This window comes from Girardinichthys multiradiatus, chromosome 20 (assembly GCF_021462225.1).
Source record: "Girardinichthys multiradiatus isolate DD_20200921_A chromosome 20, DD_fGirMul_XY1, whole genome shotgun sequence".
Lineage (NCBI taxonomy): Eukaryota > Metazoa > Chordata > Actinopteri > Cyprinodontiformes > Goodeidae > Girardinichthys > Girardinichthys multiradiatus.
In genome coordinates, this window is record NC_061812.1 from 46,125,492 (window position 1) to 46,148,231 (window position 22,740).

Below are 22,740 nucleotides of genomic sequence, written 5' to 3' on the forward strand. Positions count from 1 at the left end.
GTATGTCAAATATTTTATTTTTGATAGAATCAATTTTATTTAAGAAGAATCTCATAAAGTCATGACTGCTGAGAGCTAAGGGAATGGATGGCTCAACAGAGCTATGACTCTGTGTAAGTTTAGCAACTGTACTAAAGAGAAACCTAGGATTATTCTTGTTCTCTTCTATTAATGATGAGAAATAAGCTGTCCTAGCTTGGTGAAGTGTCTTTTTATACAACAGTAGGCTATTTTTCCAGATTAAATAGGAATCCTCTAGGTGTGTAGAGCGCCATTTTCTCTCCAATTTTCTAACATTGTGCTTTAAAATACGCAGCTCTGAATTAAACCAGGGATCTAGCCTCCTATGAATAATTACCTTCTTTTTCAAGGGGGCTGCATTGTCTAATGCTCCATGCAATGATGAAGTAATACTATGAACAAGAGAATCAATTTGTGAAGGGGAAGAAACAAAATTATTGCCCTCCACTGTTTTTTTCTATGATAATGAGGAAATCAAAAGTGGAACAGATTCTTTAAAGGTTGTTACAACATTGCCTGATAATGATCTACTATAATGAAAGTTTCTTTCAGGTGTGGAGTACTCGGTTAAATTAAACTCAAAGGTTATTAAGAAATGGTCAGACAGGACAGGGTTTTGAGAAAATTATGTCTTTACACTGAATGCCATATGTCAGCACCAAGTTCAGAGAATGAAGACAAAGGTGGGTAGGTTTGAGTGTAAGATAGCATTAAAGGCTATGTTTAAGCTATCACTTTCAGTGTCAACATGAATGTTAAAATCCCCCACTATAATAACCTTATCTGTATGTAACATTAAATCAGATAAAAGGTCTGAAAACTGATCTAAAGATTGAGAGTAAGGGCCTGGTGGACGGTACAAAACAACAAACAGAAGTGGTTTTTGTGCTTTGCAATTTGGATGAGTCTGAGCCCTGGGTTGTCAGAGGTTTGGAGAACTTATAAATTTGGCCAGATTTCTAGAAAGAAAAGCTGCTTCATCCAAAGTGGGATGGATGTCGTCTCTCCGGATCAGACCAGGTTTTCCCCAAAATGTTCGCCAATTATCAATGTAGCCCACATTGTTTTCTGGACACCACCTAGATAGCCAGCGGTTGAATGACAGCATGCGGTTAAACATGTCATCACTGGTCAGATCGGGGAGGGGACCAGAGAAAATTACGGAGTCCGACATTGTTTTGGCAAACTTACACACCGAAGCAACACTAACTTTGGTGACCTCCAATTGACGTAACCAGGTGTCATTACCGCCAGCGTGAATTACAATCTTACTGTATTTACGCTTATCCTTAGCCAGCAGTTTCAGGTAGGATTTGATGTCGCCCGTTCTGGCCCCTGGCAGACATTTGACTATGGTCGCTGGTGTCTCTAGTGCCACGTTTCTGACAATGGAGCTGCCAATTACCAGAGTTGGCTTCTCAGCGGCTGTGTCACTGAGCGGGGAAAATCTGTTGGCTGGGATCTAGGACTCTGCTTTCTACGTACTGTCACCCAGTCGGCCTGAGGCCCCGGCTGCGCGGGCTCTGCTGAAGGACTGCTACGGGGAGCTACCTTCGGTGGCTCCGCGCTGGCTAAGGGGCCTCGGCTATCTGCTGGTTTTTCAACAGCGCCTCCAATTCCGACACCCTTGCCTCCAAAGCTACAAAAATGCTACACTTATTACACGTACCATTATCACTAAAGGACACAGAGGAGTAACTGAACATCTGACAGAGAAAGCAGGAGAGAGGAGGAGACTCAGAGAGAGAAACAGCAGAACGGGTAGCCATGTAGGAGCTAAAGCTAACGCTAAGCTAGTGACCCCTTACCACTACTAGAAAAAAACGTGTAAAACACGGAGAGTCCCCAAATGTTAAATGCAGCAACAGAAAGTATGTGTTTTAACGTGCTTATGTATTAGAACAAGTAAGGGGTATCACAGTAGAGAGAAATCAAATCAAACGAGAGAGCCTTCACACACCAAACAATCCACCGAGTGCAAAAGCGAAAACAGCATATTAGTTTGGTTGTTTTCATTGTATCTTGCTTTGTCCTCCTGTTTACTCCCCATGTTGCCATCCTGCTTCATGACCGAGTACTGAAGATTAATGTAAGTGTTGCTTACCTTTACTATTAAAAAGAGAAGAATCCTCTCAATATGGCAATGCTGCTTCAGAGTGTTCATCTGCATTATGGTCCAATACAAGCCAGCATTATGACAATAATCTGTCTCTGTCAGGTTTTGGGATTGACTTGTCTTTACCTTCTTTGCACTGCCATGTTCTTCACTTGCTTTATTTTTAGTTCATTCAAGTTTATTAGATTCTGTTGTTTAGGTTTTTTGTTGCTTCCCTGGATTCCTGTGTTATATACTCCTTATATATCTAGTCCCTCCTGTTCATGTTCTTTAGTTAGTCTCATTGTTTACTTGCTTCAGTTCATTTAGATGTTTTCTGCTTCCTCCCAGCACTGTGTGAATTAGTCACTCTTCCTCAGTAACTTTCTCCACCAGCTGCTCCTCTCCCTCATTACCTCCCCTAGTTTATTGGTCCATTCTCTTACCTTCCTCAGTATTTAGATCCCCTGGTTTTCTTTGCACATCACTGGTTTGTAGTGTTGATTTCCTGCTCCATGTGACCATTGTCTGCTATGAATCAGAAAAAGGCGGACCCAAGATTCAGCCAGACACTACTGAGTACTGAAAGTTTAAAAGGTTTATTCAGCCACAGGAAAACGTCACACAGGTAACACTCCTCACAGCTTCCAGGAATCACTGAGGCAGAAAGAGGGATTACTGACTTGTAGTCTCTCCAGATTTTGCAGGAATCAGAAAAGCCACTAACCTGCTTTTGTCTTGCGTGGAACTTGAAACCCAGAGGGGAAACCTCAGTGGGCGGCAGGCGGTGATCTCCACAACACAGGTAAGAAGTGACTCCAGGCTGAATAATCCGAGGGCTAGGCTGGATCAATAATCCAAGGACAGAAACAGGGTCAACGATCGGAACAATCTCAGTTAAATGTTAAACTCACCTTCTGGCTCCCACGCTCCAGTTCACATGTTGGTCCTACAAAACCTCCACACAATATGACATATTTAGCATAGTTTCAAAGGACTATGCAGACATATCTTATGCAGGTTAGTGAGCAGAGATGAAAGGAAAACAACAATAAAACGTAATAAGCTCACGTTGCAGTAGAATTACTCTTTACCAGTCATCAACTTTACAAAACAAATTTGTAGCATTTGTCTCAGTGGCCTGTTTGCACTTGCGTTGTTACCCTAACCCTAACGCAAAATACAATGAAATAAACAATATATTGTTTATTAAACAAAACATTATTATTAAACAAATTATTGTTTTATCCTTAAATAATTTTCTCTACCAAGACACAACTTCTTACTGTGAGCGTTCTGGTGAACAGTGGAGGGTTACATGGCAGTCGCTCTCGGTCTAGCAGCCGGGGTGGCCGATGCCCAGTACTGGTTGTTACGGTCCCTGGCCTCCAGGGGGACTCAAGAGCGACCTTACTTTTTTCTTGTGTGTTTCAGGTTTACCTTGCTGCCACAGGTGTGATGTATTGCAGCTCATCAGCCACTCCATATAGAGCTTCACCTCAGACGTGTCCCTTTCCCCTCTTTTCCTCTGGGCCTTGATCTGGTGTGATCTTGTTTGTGTGGTGTGCTTTGAAAAGCTGTAAAGCAGTTTTGTGTGGATACCTTGTCATTGGGTAACTGAAAAGTGAAGTTTTTTTTTTTTTGTTCTTCTCACAGTGGAAGGGGGTAGGGGTTCTCTGTCATTTTTGTTCTAACACTTTTTCTCCTGTTTTGTGGTCAGGCAGGGAGCTCAGCCTTTGTACTGTTAAGTTTACTCTTAGCTAAAGATATTTTGCTTTCATACTTAGGTGGGGGTTGTTTTGTTAATTATTTTGGCCTTGGAGACCCTGAAGCTTAAAGCTTCGATGTGTTTAAATCTTGTATGTTTGTAATTTTACCATTTCAATATTGTAAAATGAATTGAATCTTCACTCACTGACATCAACTGCTTAAGGGGTTTTCCTTGTTTTATGTTACACCCAGTGCCATGACTGAACTTCCTTAAGAGGGTTGTAACACTTGTGCACTCACATGGCTAGGTCGGAGATAATACTGATGTTGTGATTATTATTTTAATCAGTCAGTCAGTTTCTATACCGTTTCTTCCATATTGGGTCGCGGGGAAGCTGCTGGTGCCAGCAGTCTACGGGCGAGAGGTGGGGTACAAACCTGGACAGGTCGCCAGTCCACCACAGGGCAACACACAAACATTTATGCACACAGTCATTCACACACTTAAAGGCATGTCTATGGACTGTGGGAGGAAGCCTGAGTACCCGGTTAGAACCCATGCATGCATGGGAAGAGCATGCAAACTCCATGCAGAAAGACCCCTGGCCAGGAATCGAACCCAGGACCTTCTTGAGGCCTTCTTGTTAATCGGTAATGTTATTATTTTAATAGTTTAAAATACCAGCCCAAAAGGGCGGTGGTATTAGGACAGTAATGACAGTAAGGGATGAGCCAAGCTCTGACATAACTGAACAGCAAAACTCTGCACTCATGTAAGAAATTCCCACAATTTCTTAAAATACAAGAATTTATTAACAAAAATAAGTCAATGCAAAGTCAAACATTTCAATCAACAAACTCTTTACTATACTAGAACGATCCAACTAAACTACCAAGCAAAATTAATAAGGAAGACCAATGAACTATATACAATATGAACAAGAGAATCAAAGATGGTTAAAAACCATGAGCAATAAAATGATGCAACATTACCATTCAATGTTATTTATGTCTGAGAACCAATGATTATCTTGAAGAATCTGGAAATGAAGTAAAGGTAGTCTTGGAACTAACTTAGACAATAATTGGTATACCTTCAAGCAACCATTATTTCAATAAAATAATATTTTAAAGAATGATTTGCTGAACAAAACCAACCTTCTGGATGACACATTTTATATGGTGTTTAATGAGCTGCCTTTATTTAGCACAATAATAAAAGGAAATATTTGAATAAGAACCAAACCTTTCTGGATAAATGGGTCTTAATGGGTCCTAAGTCACGTGTTACCTTAGCTGTTGAATCTAAGAAATGAAGCTTATAGCTTGTTATACTAACTTTAAAAACAATACTGAACACCTCATTAGTTGAGCAACTAGTCTGCTAGCACTTAGTTGAGTTTTCTCAACACAAACAGGAAACAAACATCATTAGATGAATATTATTTAGATTATTTCACGCTAAACTAATCTTCTCTGCCCAAACATCACCTCTTAGGTGAACATCCAAAGGAAAAGGTTTCCGGACGATGAGTTGAGGGAAGTCCAGTTATCTACGTGTGGAAATTAAAGGGACTAGCAATGGAGCTAATCTCAGTAGCTGTGAGGGGGGGGGGGTTGACTGTTTAGCTAGCCCGGCCAAACCGTACAACAAAGGCATTTTCGGCTCCTTCAGTGGGGGTAGCTCCCACTACCTGGACGTGCAAGCAGGAAGGTGTGCAATGCGATCACGGCCTTCTTTTCCAGGCTGTGGGGAAAAATCTGCTCCAATTGGGGCGGCTTCTGGAGGCCTAAGAAGAAAAGTCAAGACACGCTTGCCTTATTACTACACCATTTTTCTGAATGAATGCCGGATACTTGAACAGCAAATCATTACTTAACTTTGTTGCATACGATGGTAGTCACTTTTGGATTTAAGTTGCTACCACCAGTTGGTGTTGAAGCGATTCTGGCAACCCATCCTCCTGGGGACTCCTGGGTTTGGACTCTTTCAATCACCCAGGCTGAAGTCACCGAGGTGGATAAAAAGCTCCACGGTGGCAGGGCTTTGGAGGTGGATGAGATCCGCCCTGAGTACCTCAAGTCTCTGGATGTTGTGTGGGCTGTCATGGTTGACACGCTTCTTCAACATTGCGTGGTGGTCGAGGACAGTGCCTCTGGACTGGCAGACTGGGGTTGTGGTTCCCCATCATAAGAAGGTTGACCGGAGGGTGTGTTCGACTGTGTCCCTCGTGGTGCCCTGCGGGGGGTGCTCCAGGAGTATGGAGTCACAGGCCTTTTATTAGGGGCCATCAGGTCTCTGTACAAGCGGAGCAGGAGTTTGGTCCAAATTGCCGGCACTAAGTCATACCTGTTCCCGGTGCATGTTGAGCTCCGGCAGGGCTGCCCTTTGTCAGTGGTCCTTTTCATAACTTTTATGGACAGGATTTCTAGACGCAGCCAAGGGCTGGAGGGGGTCTGGTTTGGGTACCAGTGGATTTTGTCTCTTCTTTTTGCAGATGACGTGGTCCTGTTGGCCCCCTCTAGCCAAGACCTACAGCATGTATTGGGGCAATTTGCAGCCGAGTGTGAAGCAGCTGGTTTGAAGATCAGCTCCTCCAAGTCCAAGGGCATGGTTCGCAACTGGAAAAGTATGGCTTGTCCTCTTCAGGTTGGAGGGGAGTTTCTGTCTCAAGTAGAGGAGTTTCTTGGGGTCTTGTTCACGAGTGAGGGGAGAATGGAGCGGGTGATCGACAAACGGATCGGTGTGGCTGCCGCAGTAATGGGGATGCTGTGCCGGTGAAGAGAGAGCTGAGCCGAAAAGCGACGCTCTCGATTTACCAGTCTACATTCCTACCCACACCTATGGCCATGAATGATAGAACGAGATCCCGGATACAGGCAGCTGAAATGAGCTTTCTCTGGGTGGCCGGGCACCCCCTTAGAGATAGGATGAGGGGCTCAGCCATCCGAGAGAGGCTCGAAGTAGAGCCGCTGCTCCTCCACATTGAGAAGAGCCAGTTGAGAAGGCTCAAGCAACTATACCGGATGCCTCCTGGATGCCTTCCTTATGAGGTGGGCCCAGGGTACGGCCCAGGACACGCTGGACGGACTATGTCTCTCGGCTTGAACTCCCAGCCTTTAACTCCCCCCGAAGAGCTGGAGGAGGTGTTTGGGACATCAGGGTGTCTGTATTGAGTCTGCTGCCCCCGCAACCCAATCCCGGATGAAGCGGAAGACGACGAGTACAAGTACGAGCTGCAGCTGTCTGGAGTGGACCACGTTAACTTTAATTGGACATTGCATAACAAGCAAACTTGGTTCACCTTTGGAAAAGAAAACAGTCAACAGCTGCTTTCCCTCATTCCATCTTCATTCTTTTTCTTTCCTCTCTTTCTTCTTTTGATACCCCCTTTTTGGTTAGGATGATGTCTAGCCCCCAGGTCATTCAATCTGGGCTCATTGACGTTACACTTGTCTCCAGTTACTGTCAGGCAGACTAAACTATTATGCGCCTCCAAGAGGATGCCCCCAGAAGGTCCAATATCTTGGGTGGACAGTGACATAAAGTTCATTTTCTGAGTTGATGTTATCACTATATTTGAAATAAATTATGACACCAATTAATTGGAGGGCCTGGTTCATTCAAAATAAACATCAAAGAAAAAAGTCAGGATTTTCATGGGCCCATCTTCCTATTCGGGCTCTGGGTAGTCAGGTTCACGTTTCCTCCCACTACCATGCTCATTCCGGCAGCAGCAGGTGAGACTAGGGAGCATCTTCTCTTGTACAAGATAAATAAGCACTGCTGCCTGCCAGGGGTGTGTTCTCTCTGCTTTCCTCTTCGTTCAAATGATTGCATCTTAGCAGACCTGTCTGTGAAATTCTTTGCTTGCAGATGACACCACTGTTATTGGTTTGATCCAGGATAGTGATGAGTCTGCATACAGAAAGGAGGTAGATCGGCTGGTACACTGGTGTGGTCAGAACCACCTTAAAACTTAACCCACTTAAGACTGTGGGGATGATGGTGTACCTTCGGATAACACTACCCCCACACATACCCTCACCATCCTCAAAGTCACTGTATCTGTTGTGGATCACCTGTCTTAGTCCATCTCAGTGTGGTTTGGCTCATCCACAAAACAGGTCCACAGAGAGAACTATATAGTCCTTCGTACAGAAAAAGGGCAGCTAAAATCTCTGCAGACCCTACACACCCTGCGCACAAACCGTTTAGGCTTTTACCTTCAGGTCGGGTCTAAAGAGCAAGTACTGTTTGCTAAAACCAGCCACCACAGAGACAGTTTCTTCCCCCAGCCTGTTTCTCTGTTGAACACTTGACAGTCACAGTTCCAGAACAACACCATGCTTACTTGAAATGATCTCACATTATCTTTTCTTGTAAAGTCACTATATGTGTATATATGTACATTTAAAAGATAGTTTTTATTTACATTTATTTATTCTAATAAAAAAACTTCACTCAGAGCAAAGTGTGCCGGAGTCAAATTCCTTGTCTGACTGCACAAACTTGGCAATAAAGCTCATTCACATTTATCAAACAAAAATTAAACATAAATGAAAAACTTTGTTAAAAACTAAAAACATCTACAAAACATACATTAAAAACCACTGCCCAGACATTTAAGGGGTGTGTCCATTCCTTTGCACATCTTCAGTTGCTTAATGTTGTCAACCAATGGCAAAAAACCATGAGGTTACTGCACACTCAGTTCTTTATTTATGTATATGTCTCCCAGATAAAACCTAAAGAATGTTATTTTTACTAAGGTTTGATTGAGCATTTACAATAGGAACAAAGTCTGGCATTTGCTGATCTACTGTACTCTATTTCTGGTGAGGGTGACAAAGCTGAGAAAAAGCACACTAACTATCTTTACACCTGTGGGGCCATGATTAATGCAATTATGGCACAAATAAAGTGCCTGTGACAAGCTTTTTCCCACAAATGCAGAAATTGAAAGAAAAATATATATAATATGGAACTTACATCAAAGAGGAAGTCTCTAGTCATTCAATGTGTAAGCGTCAACAATAAACGGTTAAGGTAGAAGCCAAGTTGCGTTAAAAACAGGGTTAATATGGTGAAACAGTGCATTGCTGATGATGGCAGCAATACTACGACAGAAGCCATTGGTCTGCACTATTTTCCTGAAGCGAAGCAAGAGGATCAGAGCTGCCTGGATCAAAGCTGAAAAACTGAAAAACTTGTTTGAAGCAAACTGCTTCGAACAAGAAACCTCTGAGATTGCAAGAGAAATTATGTCAGGGGTAGGAACATCTACCAGACGGAAAATTTTGAAAGCAGATGCTACGCTCTGCTGTTCAATGCATCGGATGTGAAAAGATTGCCAAAGAAAAGGTTGTTGTTTCTGTTTCTAAACGGGTCAAGGTTCAGCAGGTAAGAACACTTCCTTGTCACAAAATTACATTTAGATATCGGTCTGGTCTACTGCAAGCTTGGAGAAGCTCCAAGAACCATACGCAGAGCGTGCAATAAAAGCCAGTGATAAATGTGGTAGCTTGTCCAAAACAACTCTTTCTGCTGAGGTTAAAGCAGTTAAATTGCTTCATTTTCCGTTTTATGCATCCAGATATTTTAATGTTTGTTCTACAATGAATGAGTACACTGAGTGGGGCAAAGCTATATTTGTTGCTTAATTTGATGCATTTAAGGTTTATTCGCTCGGTTTATAATACCCATTTATTAATATAGCGAGATCTAGTTTGTCTTTAGAATCAGAATCAGAAAAGCTTTATTGCCAAGTACGTTTTTGGACATACAAGGAATTTGTTTTGGCGTAGTCGGTGCAATACAGTACAAATTAAACAGTATAAACATATCTACAATATAATATAAATATAGTGAATTATTTTGAAAATCTGGACGTTGTTCTCGTTCTGTTTCCTAGTGGTGCAGTATTATTCATGCATAATGACTCTGGCCATACTCCATCATCTGGCAAAAATAGACTTTGATCAAATTAGAGGGTGTTCCGCACGCTGCAGCACTTGTGCTCTGCCATCTGATGAAAACTTTCTTCTCCAAACTCTGAATCACTTTCTGTATCTATAGAAATATCAGATTGTTCGCTGCTGTGTTCCTGGCCATTGTAGCAGCAGTCAGTTTATGTGCGGGGGTTCCCCTTTGACGTCATAAAAGAGCGCAACATATTTACTAAGGAGAAATCTAAAAATTATTTTATAGTGACATTTATGACCATATATCTCAACTGGCATGAATTTACTTTTTAAAATAATGTATCATTGTTTCCTTTCCATAAATGTAATTGGATTTATTATAAAACTTTGATGTCACAGGCACTTTAAAGCATCGGCTGGTATACTGGTGTAGTGGACTACACCTACTGAGATTCTTACTGAGTAAGTCCAACATCAAGTGTTCTATACAACAAACCGTACTTGACTTTACAAACCAACATAACTTTGATAAAGAAGAGACAACCAGCAATACCTGCTCCCCACCCCACACACAGTGGCACTCACCTGATGCTCTTCATTAAACCTTTACTTCATTAGTCCTACATTGTACTCTGCCTTTACAAGTTAAAAGGTTTTTCTTTCTTTCTTTCTTTCTTTCTTTCTTTCTTGCTTCCTTGCTTGCTTGCTTTCTGCATTGCATGTTGGGAGTGTGTTGGTGGCAAAGTTGCTGCATGTTGTGAGACTGAGTGAAAGAGACAACATTTTGCTTCTAGATGCTTTTTCATATAACCTATTGTTTTTCCTAATACTTTTCATTGGCACTGAATTTAAATTGCATGGTTGTAGTGGAGTTTTTAGCGTTTATAGTGCTGTTTGTTTGTGGGCATGGCATCTCCAGGGGCATCGCCCCTCTCTTTAAGGAATGGGATAGGGTCCAGCCTGACCTGTCAATCCCAGTTGAGACTGTTGTCCTGGCTGTTGGAGATATTGTTGGTCACAGTATCTTAGTTTATACATAAATAGGGGAGCAGTGATTTCTTTAAAGAGGAGCGTTTTGTGACTGAGCTTGTTAGTGGGGTGACAGTAAATGGAGAGTACCTGTAGGTTTCTCCACTTGCAGTGCCCTCCACCTGGGTTATTTCAGGTGTACTGCCATTTATCCCCAATGAAGCACTGGAGAAAGAGCTCCAGCATTTTAGGAAGCTTGCCAGTGGTTTAAAATCTTTGGGTTTATGATGTAAAAAGGAAAAACTAAAACTTGTCAAGTCTTTTAGGAAGCAAGTTGCCTCACGTTTTTAAAACTCTCGTACAAGCTGGAAGTTTATTTTAGGGTAAAACATGAAGAAGGTTCTTATATGAGTCTTTCAAGCACCATAAACAACAAAGCAGTGCTGCCAGCAGCTGAGGTAACAGAGGCCCAACCTGTGGCTGAAGCTGCACAGGTAGAAGACATGGACACTGATTCAGACAGTGTTTCAATCGCTAACTTCCAAACGTTGTGCGATTATTTGTACACTGTGGAGGAAATCAACATTTCCTTAATGAAACTTTTGGAAAACATGTTAGTGTTGTTGACTATTTCCCTTATGCAGAAAAACATATCAAGACCTCTCTAATGTTACAGAAAATAGCACGTTTTGAAATGCTTGATTAAAGAAATGTTTCTGTTTAAAAAAGCACATGACAAATGTACGAAAACATTTATTAGCAAATAAAGGAAAAGGTTCAAAACGGTTCAAAATTCTCACACGAGAATATGATTATGGTACACTCGGTGATCATCTTTCTACTGTGTCTATCTGTCCTCCCTCTCCATTACACCTATATGTATAACAATAGGGTGGGCTCATTAAATATCAATGGTGGGAGGGATCCACAGAAAATGATTGTTAAGATATATATGATCATTCTAAAAAAGCTTGATGTTGTGTTTTTTGCAAGAAACACATACAGATTGTGAAAATGAGGTAGAGTGGGGTTTGAGCTGGAAAGGGAAGCATTTTATTTTTACCAGGACTTGATGTTAACATAATTTCCTGTACTGAGTTGGTACCAGCCAGGGTGCTGGTGATTAGGGGACAAATGAAAAGTTTTTCTTTTTGTGTCATTAATGTTTATTGCCCCAAACCAGGGGGGGGGGGGGACCCCATCTTCCGTCATCTTCTAAACTAGCTCAGATTGCATCACAACTTAATTTGATTAGTGCTTGGAGGCTGGAACAGCATCAGGTTAAACATTAGACATGGGTAAAAAATAAGGATGGTACGGTGAGTGGGGCTGGGTTAGGCAAATTCTACATTTCAGACACCCAGATAAATAGACTATCCAACTGCTTAATTTGTCAGGTTGGTTTTTGTAACCACTATTAATTCTACCTGGACTTCCTGACTTTAGATACTGTGTAAATTGCACTAGATGCAGCTGTTACTGGCATTTCAACCAAAAATTACTCCAAGACATAAGTTTTTTGTCAAAACTTTGCAGCTATTGAAGGAAAGAAATTCAGATTTCACATCCTTAACTGATTGGTGGGAGTTTGGAAATGCTGCAATAAGAATCTTTTGCCAGCAATATACAAACATTCTACAGTAAAAATCTGGAAGACTCACCCCCTCCACTGCTCCGTTCAATGACTCCACTATGCGTCCCCGCTCCAGCCAGTCAGCATCGAGTCCGCATTTCCTCTTGAGCCAATCACTGTCCAAGGCTCTGTTAAAAATTTTCACTCACGGACCTCCTCGCTCTTCAAGCTGAGCTGCAATGATCAGCTGCGTTATGTCCACTACGACTCTGGCAACTTAGCCGGTTCCTCCTTGCACTTTTTCGTGACGGATCCTCGCCCTCCTTCCTCCTTTTCCGCTCGTAGGACTGTTCGCCTGGCTTCCCTCATCTCATCTCAGGCGCTTTCCAGCAAGTGGAAAGTGAACCACTCTTTCAATTCTCCTGCTGAGCGTCGCAGAGGTCGCCCTGCCTCTACCCTGGCTCCCACCATCGCACCCGTCCCGGCTTCTGCAGCATTTCTCCTCCGATCTTCCTTACACACCCAGGCATCGACGTCTTCTTCTACTCCGGCCATCCCACAAACTTCTGTGCTTCGTTCATCTCGTCCATGGATTCTCTCTAGCGCTCCAAATCATCCATTCTCAGCTTCTACGCTAGTTCACTTCCTACTCTGCCACGTCAGCACTTCCTCTTCTCCGCTCCGCGTTCAACCCACTTCGGCTCCTCCCACTGACATTCACCATAGCAACGCTATGGTAAATGTCAGTGGGAGGCTATCCCTGGCTCGTCTCTAAGGGTGAGATGTATCACTTCATTTTATTTTCTCTACGGTTTCCACATTCATATGCCTTTTAAGAATGCTGTGTTCCCCACTCCTATTTTACATTCAGGTAGATCATATACTCCCATGCATTCTAACATTTCGCTCAGGGTCCGCTCCAAATCCTGCAAGGGCAGCTCATTTATCGTTTCTCTAATTTTACCATCTCCCGAGGGCAACCACTGTGTCGCCTCCACTGATGGCTTTACTGCTATGTTTAAATCATCTCATCCCACCTTAATAAAAATCTCCCCTTTGGCAAGCTTGCGGCCGCCTTTAAGCATTTCAGAGACTTTTACTGCTCAGCTAGCCAATTATTCGTCCCTCATCGTCGACCTACATTTCAAACATGGCTTCCCGATTTTTCTATCAGCATCACAATCCTTCTCCACCAAAGCTGCATCCACCCTCGTTCGGTCAGGAGTCTGCCTAGACTGGTCTTTCCTCGCCGCTGAAATTTTATCATGACGCAAGCCACCTCCTGATTCCTGCGGCTCAGTCGGCCATCAGAGCGCTCTTATTCTCTCTTCCTTTCTTCCAACACTCCTGCCCGCTAAACTTAAACTGCTGGCTTCCTGTTCCAGTCTCCTTACGAACTGGAATGGTATCTCGTTCTTTTACGGCAACGTTGTTCTCTCGGCTAACTCGTTTCAGTTTTTACGGCCTGCAGTCCCGGTTGAAAAAATGGTCTCTCAAACGGCTATTTGACAATCCTTTATTGACAGAGCCTTGCATGTGTCACACATCATAAGAGCTAAACATTTACAGAACTTAAATACCTTTAGTAACTCTAACAATATGCTGCTTTTAACCTTTTGTTGCCTTTTATTATTTACCATAAATTAATTTTTTACTTCAAATTATTACAACCCCTTTTATCCTTGTCAATCTTTCCTATGAGTGCTTTTACCTTGCTTTTTACCTTTACCACATATATTTACTAAACTTGTAACCATCGCCTTCTATATTTTCCCTGTATTAAAAATAAAATAAAATTCATAATATTTTAACTGTCTGTGAGTTCATATAACTTATAAATTGAAACTAGTAAACCTTAGTAGTGCATTAGTGTGACCAACTTACCGAAGATATTTTCACCCTCTTCTAGCGGGGGAAAGAAAAAAAAAAAAAGCTACATCAAACAGTTTGACTTTTTGCTCCATAGATATCTAAATATTCATCTACAAATTCGAACACTGTACCAACTTTGTTCCCTTATCAACCAGGCACTAAGGAACAATTTACTGTGTCAATATTCTTCTTAACTATATCTTTCCCATTATAATCGTGAAGCACACTTTCTCTCTGCACACTGCACACTGGGTCGGCACTGCTTGGTTCAGCTTGCGACAATCAATTTACAGCACCTTCCTAAGTGTTCTAAAAATATAAACATTAACTGCATGACTGCCACTGCAGAATAACAAACTCTTACAATTTATGAACAGACAATGTCAGTAAGGTCATTTTCACGGATGTAGCTCCGTCTGTGGTTTTTATTTTTTTTTTTAGGGCAAATGGTTTGCCGACGTGTGGCCCTCCCCCTTTTCTCAGTCAGAATCTTCAGGATTCCATGAAATCATTCCCATCGCCTTGGCCTGTTGTGTCTGGGGCCGGTATTGGAAAAGAAAACGTATTGTTGCTTTAAGCAGCATGTGGAAGCTTCAAATAAAGGCCGTTCCTTCTCTAAGTTTGTCATGCCCTACCTCCGACACATAAACCTAGCAAGCAAACTCATCTAACTTCATTTCTGCTCATCATGTTCCAAGTTATTCTAACTCAATCGCAGATGCTTTCTCTCGCTCCAAATTTCAAATCTTCAGCAGTCTCCTTCTAACCGTCAATGTTCAACCCACTCCTATTCCAACCCTTGAAGACCTGAAACTGGATTAATCCATTCTCTCCATTCTCTGCTCCAATTAGCAAAACCTACTGTGATTCAGATCTAGCTCCTTCCATCCAGATCATATTCTTTCGTCTGGCAAACTTTTTACTCTAAATACTGCCTCGCCCATTATACCCCTCTGTAACTAGTCCTCATTCAAACACCCCTGGCCTTCATAACCTTTGTTTTGAACACCGCTGTTTTAAACTCCCTTATATCTGAAGCTTACTAGCAGGCATCAATTTCTTCACAAAATAACACCGGTCTGTACCCGTTCCTGGCCTTTATTCAAATTACGCTATTAAACTCCTCCTCAAAGGTATCGCTAATCATTCTATCCCTCAGCCCAATTCCCGAAGACCTGTTACGCTCCCTATCCTCAAATGTCATTACAGCTCTTCTTTCTGGCCCTCTTTCCCCTTATCTAAATTCACGCCTTTCCAGTGCCTTTTCTAGCCTTCTATGGCTTTTTTAGGTTAAACGAATTACCTCCCCTAATAATTCATTTGATCCATCAGATACTTAGCCTTTTCGGACTTCAAGTTTTATCCTCACCACTTCAAAAATGTCTTTAAACATACCAAACGTCACAAATTCAGTCTGCCTAACATGCCCCTCTTTCTCACTTCAGAAGGGGCCTCATGACCGCCTCCTGGTTCCTCAAACATTTCAGACAAACTCTAGTCATTGCAATCTGCCACCACTCAGTTTCCACGACATTCATTTAGAATAGGAGCAGTAATTATTGCTGCCACTCAAGGAGTTTCAAAAGCTTCTCTTCAACAACTCGGCCGCTGGTCATCTTCAGCTTTCTCATCCTATGTTCATCCAGATTTCCACTCTGTCTTAACTGCTCAACAATCTCTCAGTTCTTAGGTAAGAACTTCTTGCATTATCTGGTGGTGGATGGCCTCTAATTTAATTCAATTTGTCTTCATAGATAAAAATCAACCATCTAACTTAATCTCTGTTATCCCCATTTCTTTGAGGTCTGCAACCTCCAGCATTCGTCAGCCACAGTCAATCATTTCTCTCTCCCACCTCATCACTTCATTCTTCCCCTCTGCATGTACAGTCATGTCATCATTCTCTCTCTCTTTATCATTCTCATGCTTTTGCAATCTTATCTATCCCTCCCATGCCTCCGCGGCATTACGCATTCGTCATCTCGATGTCTCTGCGGCTCGAGTCGTCACCTCTTTTGCCTTGAATACTCGTTCATCAACCCCCCAATGCCTCCGCGGCATAACGCTATCTGCATCTCGATGCCTCTGCCGCTCGAGTCATCACTCATGCTTTCTCAAACTCTTTCATCTTCCTATGTGCCTCCACCGCACGATCTGTTATTTTCATCCCTTTTTCAAGCTCATTCATCATTTTCACTGCCTAGCACCCAGGCAGGCTCCCTATTTCCTTTCATTCCTCACCTGACTCTTTCCACCCCATGCACTCAAGCGTCACACTCCTTCCCTCCTCTTTCTGTCTAACTCATCCCTTCATCAAGCCTGTCCAGCTCTCTCTTTCCCTTTCTTCTCGTAAGCCTGTCCTTCTCCCTATTAATCTCAATTCATTAATTATCCCTCCTGATGTTATTTATGTCAAACAGTTCATTTATTGCAGCCTCGGCACGGCCTCTGCCTTTTGGGGGGAGACATCTCTAATTCTATTCATAAGTTGTTCATTCAAGCTCACGTCATTATCAGCGTTCGTGTCTTCCTCTGGGGTCTGAGCGCCAAAGACATTCTTGTAAATAAACTTTTCTAATCGCCACCTATGTGTCTTTTCATTGTGAGTCTTACAGGATTGAAATGGAGTTTTGACGAAAATTCAATCTGGAAGACTCACCCCCTCCTTTGCTCTGTCCAATGACTCTACCATGCGTCCTTGCTCCAGCCAATCAACCTCGAGTCGCATTTCCTCTCCAGCCAATCACCGTCCAAGGCTCTTCTTTAAAGATATTCACTCACGGACTTCCTCGCTCTTCAAGCTGAGCTGTGACCCTCCTCCTCCCCACCTCCACCATCTGGCTTCCTAGCTCCTCCTGATTTCCCTACCTCCTCAGGCCTCCACTCCACCCCCAGTCGAATCCTTGGAGGGAGACATCTCTAATTCTATTCATAAGTTGTTCATTCAAGCTCAAGTCATTCTCAGCGTTCGTGTCCGAGCAGCAAAGACATTTTTTAAAATAAACTTCTCTAATTGCCACCCATGTGTCTTTTCCTTGTGAGTCTTACAGGATTGAAATGTGATTCAAAACTCTAACCAGACCAACCAGGGTGGTTTGCCTCCAGCTTCCAGATGGGACTCTGACCAATGATCCCAGCACCAAGAAGGAGCATGCTGTGGGTTTTTACAGCGTCCTCTTCAGGCGGCAGGTTTGCAACAGAAGCTGCATGGATGTTCCACTCGATGGCCTACCTCAACTTACTGCTGTAGATTCGAAAGACTGGAGTTTCCTTGGAGGAAGTGACTGTTGTTGGACAAATGGCTTCTGGTAAGACTCCAGGTTTGGATGGTTTAACAGCAGACTTTTATAAAGACTTTTGGAGGCTGTTGGCTGAAGACTTATGGGAAGTGCTTCAGGAATACACCTGAACAAGTATTTTGCCATCATCCTGTCGTCATGCTGTCGTCACGCTGTACTTTCCTTACTTCCAAAAATAGGGGACTTGACCCTGCTAAAAAACGGCCGACATGTTGCTTTACTTTGTGTGGATTATAAACTCCTTTCTAAAGGACTCTCTAGCACACTGAAGGACTTTCTGGAATATATTATACACAGAGATCAGTTGTACTGTGTACCTTACAGATCTATCATGGATAATCTTGTTTGACATCTGTAAACTTTATGAAATTAATGCTGCTAACAATACTCTGTCTGACCAATGGGATGATGAGGATGAGTATGCGTTTCCTTCTTTGGCGGTCTCAGTACAAACCCCTGAGAAACAGTTGGGTGGCCTCCAGTGGAGGATTATACATGGGGCCTTAGCTACAAATAGGTATCTGGAACACCTTAATCCTGACATTAGTGTTATCTGTCATTATTTTTCCCAAGAGTAAACATTGTATCCCATGAGTGTTCAAGATCGAATCCTCCTTTGTTCGTTTACATCATTTGTTTGGTGGACTTAATGTAAAGTTTTCTAATTGCATTTTTATTAATGGTACTGCACTAAAAAGAAATCTGTTCACACACTTTTAAATTTCATTATTGGTGTCAAGTTTCCATCTGAAGTCACTTCAGCATTTTCCCAATCTTGAAAAGGCTTGCTTCCTCCAAAGAGACGCAGGAACAACTCAACTCAGTCACATTTGTTTATTCATCCTTTCTTTTTAGATGGATCTCAACAGCAATGCAACATTTGTAGGACATAAGTAGGTTGATAACCTACAAACAGATGAGATAAACATTAAATATCAGAAACAACAATGTACTAACTTTGACTTTTAATATTTAACTAGTTTCTTAATTAATGCTTTTAATAATTTACTTTTAACTTAACAGTGAATGAAATAGGTAAATTATGTTGCAAACCGTGCATACTTATATGTATCCAACCACAAACAATCAGCAAATTTCAGTACCGTTTTAGTTTTTTGAATTAAATATGAATTGTGTACTTTAAATAATATTGTCCAGTTCCTACCAGTGGTGTCTTTGGAGAAGCTTTCAGCTGAAGTTCTTTCTCTAAATAGAAATCAATCTGAGCACAGCGGCCCGATCCTCGGATGCTTAGGCTGGCTCTAGGGATGAGGAATGTCACCTCGCTGGGGGGAAGGAGCCTGAGCTTGTGCGGGAGGTCGAGAGATATCAACTAGAAATAGTGAGGCTCACCTCCACGCACAGGGTGGGCTCGGGAACCCATCTTCTTGAGAAGGGTCAGACTCTCTTCTACTCTGGAGTGGCCCACGGGGAGAGGCGGCAGGCTGGTGTGGGTTTGCTTATTGCCCCCCAGCTCAGCCGTCTCGCGTTGGGGTTTACCCCAGTGGATGAAAGGGTCGCATCCCTGTGCCTTTGGGTTGGGGATAGGTCTCTGACTGTCGTTTCGGCCTACGGGCCGAGCAATAGTGCGGAGTACCCGGCCTTCTTGGTGTCCTTGTTGGGGGTGCTGGATAGTGCCCCTCCCGGGGACTCCATTATTCTGCTGGGGGACTTAAATGCCCACGTGGGAAACGACAGTGACACCTGGAGAGGCGTGGTTGGGAGGAATGTCCACCCCGAATTGAATCCGAGTGGTATTTTGTTATTGGACTTCTGTGCTAGTCATGGATTGTCCATAATGAACACCATGTTCAAGCATAAGGGTGTCCATCAGTGCACTTGGCACCAGGACACCCTAGTCAGGAGGTCAATGATCGACTTTGTTGTCGTATCATCAGACCTTCGGCCGCATGTTTTGGACACTCGGGTGAAGAGAGGGGCTAAGCTGTCCACTGATCACCACCTGGTGGTGAGTTGGATCCGCTGGAGGAGGAGAAAGCCGGACAGAGTTGGCAGGCCCAAGCGCATAGTGAGGGTCTGCCGGGAACGCCTGGCGGAGACCTCGGCTAGGGATGTTTCCAATTACCACCTCCAGGAGAGCTTTGACCAGATTCTGGGGGATGTTGGACCATGTTCTCCGCATCTATTGTCGATGCTGCTGCCCGTAGCTGTGGCCGCAAGGTCTGCGGTGCCTGTCGCAGCGGCAATCCCAGAACCCGGTGGTGGACACCGGCAGTAAGGGATGCTGTCAAGCTGAAGAAGGAGTCCTATCGGCTGCGGTTGGCTTGTGGGACTCCTGAGGCGGCTGACGGGTACCGTGAGGCCAAGCGTGCTGTGGCCCGGGCTGCGGCAGAGGCAAAAACACGGGCCTTGGAGGAGTTCGGTGAGGCCATGGAGAAGGACTACCGGTTTGCCTCGAAGCGATCCTGGCAAACCGCCTGGCGCCACAGGAGGGAGCTTCGGGGGTGGATGAGATCTGCCCTGAGTACCTCAAATCTTTCGATGTTGTGAGGCTGTCATGGTTGACACGCCTCTTCAACATTGCGTGGTGGTCATGGACAGTGCCTCTGGACAAGAATGTAGGTGGTCCCCCTACATAAGAAGGGTGACCGGAGGGTGTGTTCCAACTACAGGGGGATCACACTCCTCAGCCTCCCTGGTAAGGCCTACGCCAGGGTATTGGAGAGGGGAGTCCAGCCGATACTCAAACCTCGGCTTCAGGAGGAGCAGTGTGGTTTTCGTCCCGGCCGTGGAACACTGGACCAGCTCTATACCCTCTACAGGGTGCTCGAGGGTTCATGGGAGTTTGCCCAACCGGTTCACATGTGTTTTTGTGGACCTGGACAAGGCATTCGACTGTGTCCCTCATGATGCCCTGAGGGGTTGCTCCAGGAGTATGGAATCAGGGGCCCTTTATTAGGGGCCATCCGGTCCCTGTACGAGCGGAGTTTGGTCCGCATTGCCAGCACTAAGTCATACCTGTCCCCGGTGCATGTTGGACTCCGGCAGGGCTGCCCTTTGTCACTGGTCCTTTTCATAACTTTTATGGACAGGATTTCTAGACACAGCCAAGGGCCGGAGGGGTTTATGGTTTGGGGACCAGTGGATTTCGTCTCTTCTTTTTGCAGATGACGTGGTCCTGCTTGCCCCCTCTAGCCAAGACCTACAGCATGCGCTGTGGCAGTTTGCAGCCGAGTGTGAAGCGGCTGGGATGAAGATCAGCTCCACCAAGTCAGAGGCTATGGTACTCGACCGGAAAAGGGTGGCTTGTCCTCTTCAGGTTGGAGGGGAGTTCCTGCCTCAAGTGGATGAGTTCAAGTATCTCGGGGTCTTGTTCATGAGTGAGGAAGAATGGAGCGGGAGATCGACAGACGGATCGGTGCGGCTGCCGCAGTGATAGGGGCACTGTGCCAGTCCATTTTGATGAAGAGAGAGCTGAGCCGAAAAACGAAGCTTTTGATTTACCGGTCGGTCTATGTTCCTACCCTCACCTATGGCCATGAACTTTGGGTCATGACCGAAAGAACGAGATCCCGGATACAAGCGGCTGAAATGAGCTTCCTCCATAGGGTGGCCGGGCACTCCATTAGAGATAGGGTGAGGAGCTCGGCCATCCGGGAGGGGCTCAGAGTAGTGCTGCTGCTCCTCCATATCGTGAGAAGCCAGTTGAGGTGGCTCGGGGATCTATACCGGATGCCTCCTGGACGCCTTTCTCGGGAGGTGTTCCAGGCACATCCCACCGGGAGGAGGCCCATGGGATGGTCCAGGACACGCTGGAGGGATTAAGTCTCTCGGCTGGCCTGGGAACGTCTTGGGCTCCCCTTCGGAGAAGCTGGAGAAGGTGTCTGGGGAGAGGGACATCTTGGTGTCTCTGCTGAATCTGTTGCCCCCACGACCCGGTCCCGGATAAGCGGAAAACGACGAGTACGATTACGAGTTCGAGTACAAGTAGTTGCCAAAGATTGTGTGGATTTTAAGTTTCTTAAGTTGGCAAGAAATATAGATGTCTTTCTAGGCAAGTGAGGTATAAATAATGTTTTGTGTTCAGTTTATGAAGCATCTTTAGTTTTTACTTTTTGATTGTTACAATTTAACATTTTTGTTTTGTGACTGACAATTTTTTATTGTTGCAATGTGTTGCAATGAGTAATCTTTCTTGAGTGTGTTGGTGATGTGAGGCTGCATGTGGTAACTCTGACAGAAAGAGTGGAAGAATTATATCTAACAGTTTGTGATCTTTTTTTCACCTTGATTGTATAAGCTTTGTTTGTTTTTAGTAAGACAAATAGTGCATTTTCCAGGGACAACAGATGAAAAATAGCCTTTTGGCTAATTCTGGCGCATTCACAGATTGTTAATTAATTGGCATTGTTCCTACCAAATAAAAAAAAACGTGTACAGTATCTGTGTGAAGGTTCTGAATTTATGCTCTGTGGCTATAGTGTGGATATCAAGGTGGACTGAGCTTTTTGACACCCAAGAGGCTGTTGGCGGTCCCTGTACAAACCCCCTATTGCGAAACAGGTGGGTGACCTCCAGTGGAGGATTGTGCATTGGACCATAGCTAAAAACAGGTATCTGGCACACTGTAAGGCGACTGTGGCTCAGTAGGAAGAGTAGTCGTCTTGCAATCAGAAGGTTGTGGCTTCGATTTCAGCTTCCTCCTGCCATATGTTAATGTGCCCCTGGGCAAGGCACTTAACCTCAAGTTGCCTACTGATCTGCGTATCGGTGTATGAATGTGTGAGCGTTAGTGAGTGCGATTGGGTGAATGTGGCTCTAGTGTAAAGCGCTTTGAGCGGTCTGTATGACTGGAAAAGCGCTATATAAGTTCAGTCCATTTACTTTAATCCTGATATCAGTGTCCTTAATTCTAATTCTAAGAATTTAATCCTGTCCTTGAATTCTAGAATTGCGCTGCTCAAGGTGGCAGCAAGTTGGAGTAGCTCTGTTACTTTTGATTCTGATTTATTCTTTTTTGGGAACTATTCCTCTTGTGCTGGATACAGTTGATTTTTTTGAACGACTGTCCACTCCGGTGTCGGATGCTGTGCAGCTTGGAGGATTTTACTTAATACTTTCTATTTTTGGACATTTGTTATGATGCATTGCCATAGCAACGGGGTTGTTTCTTACAACCGGGAGCAGCTGATTAATATCTCAAAAGCTCAAATAATACTCCAACTACAACCCCAAATCCCTGATGAGTTGAAAAGGAGACACCGTAGATGCAGAGCAGGAGCTAAGAGAAGAGAGAGAAGGAGGAAGTTCAAACC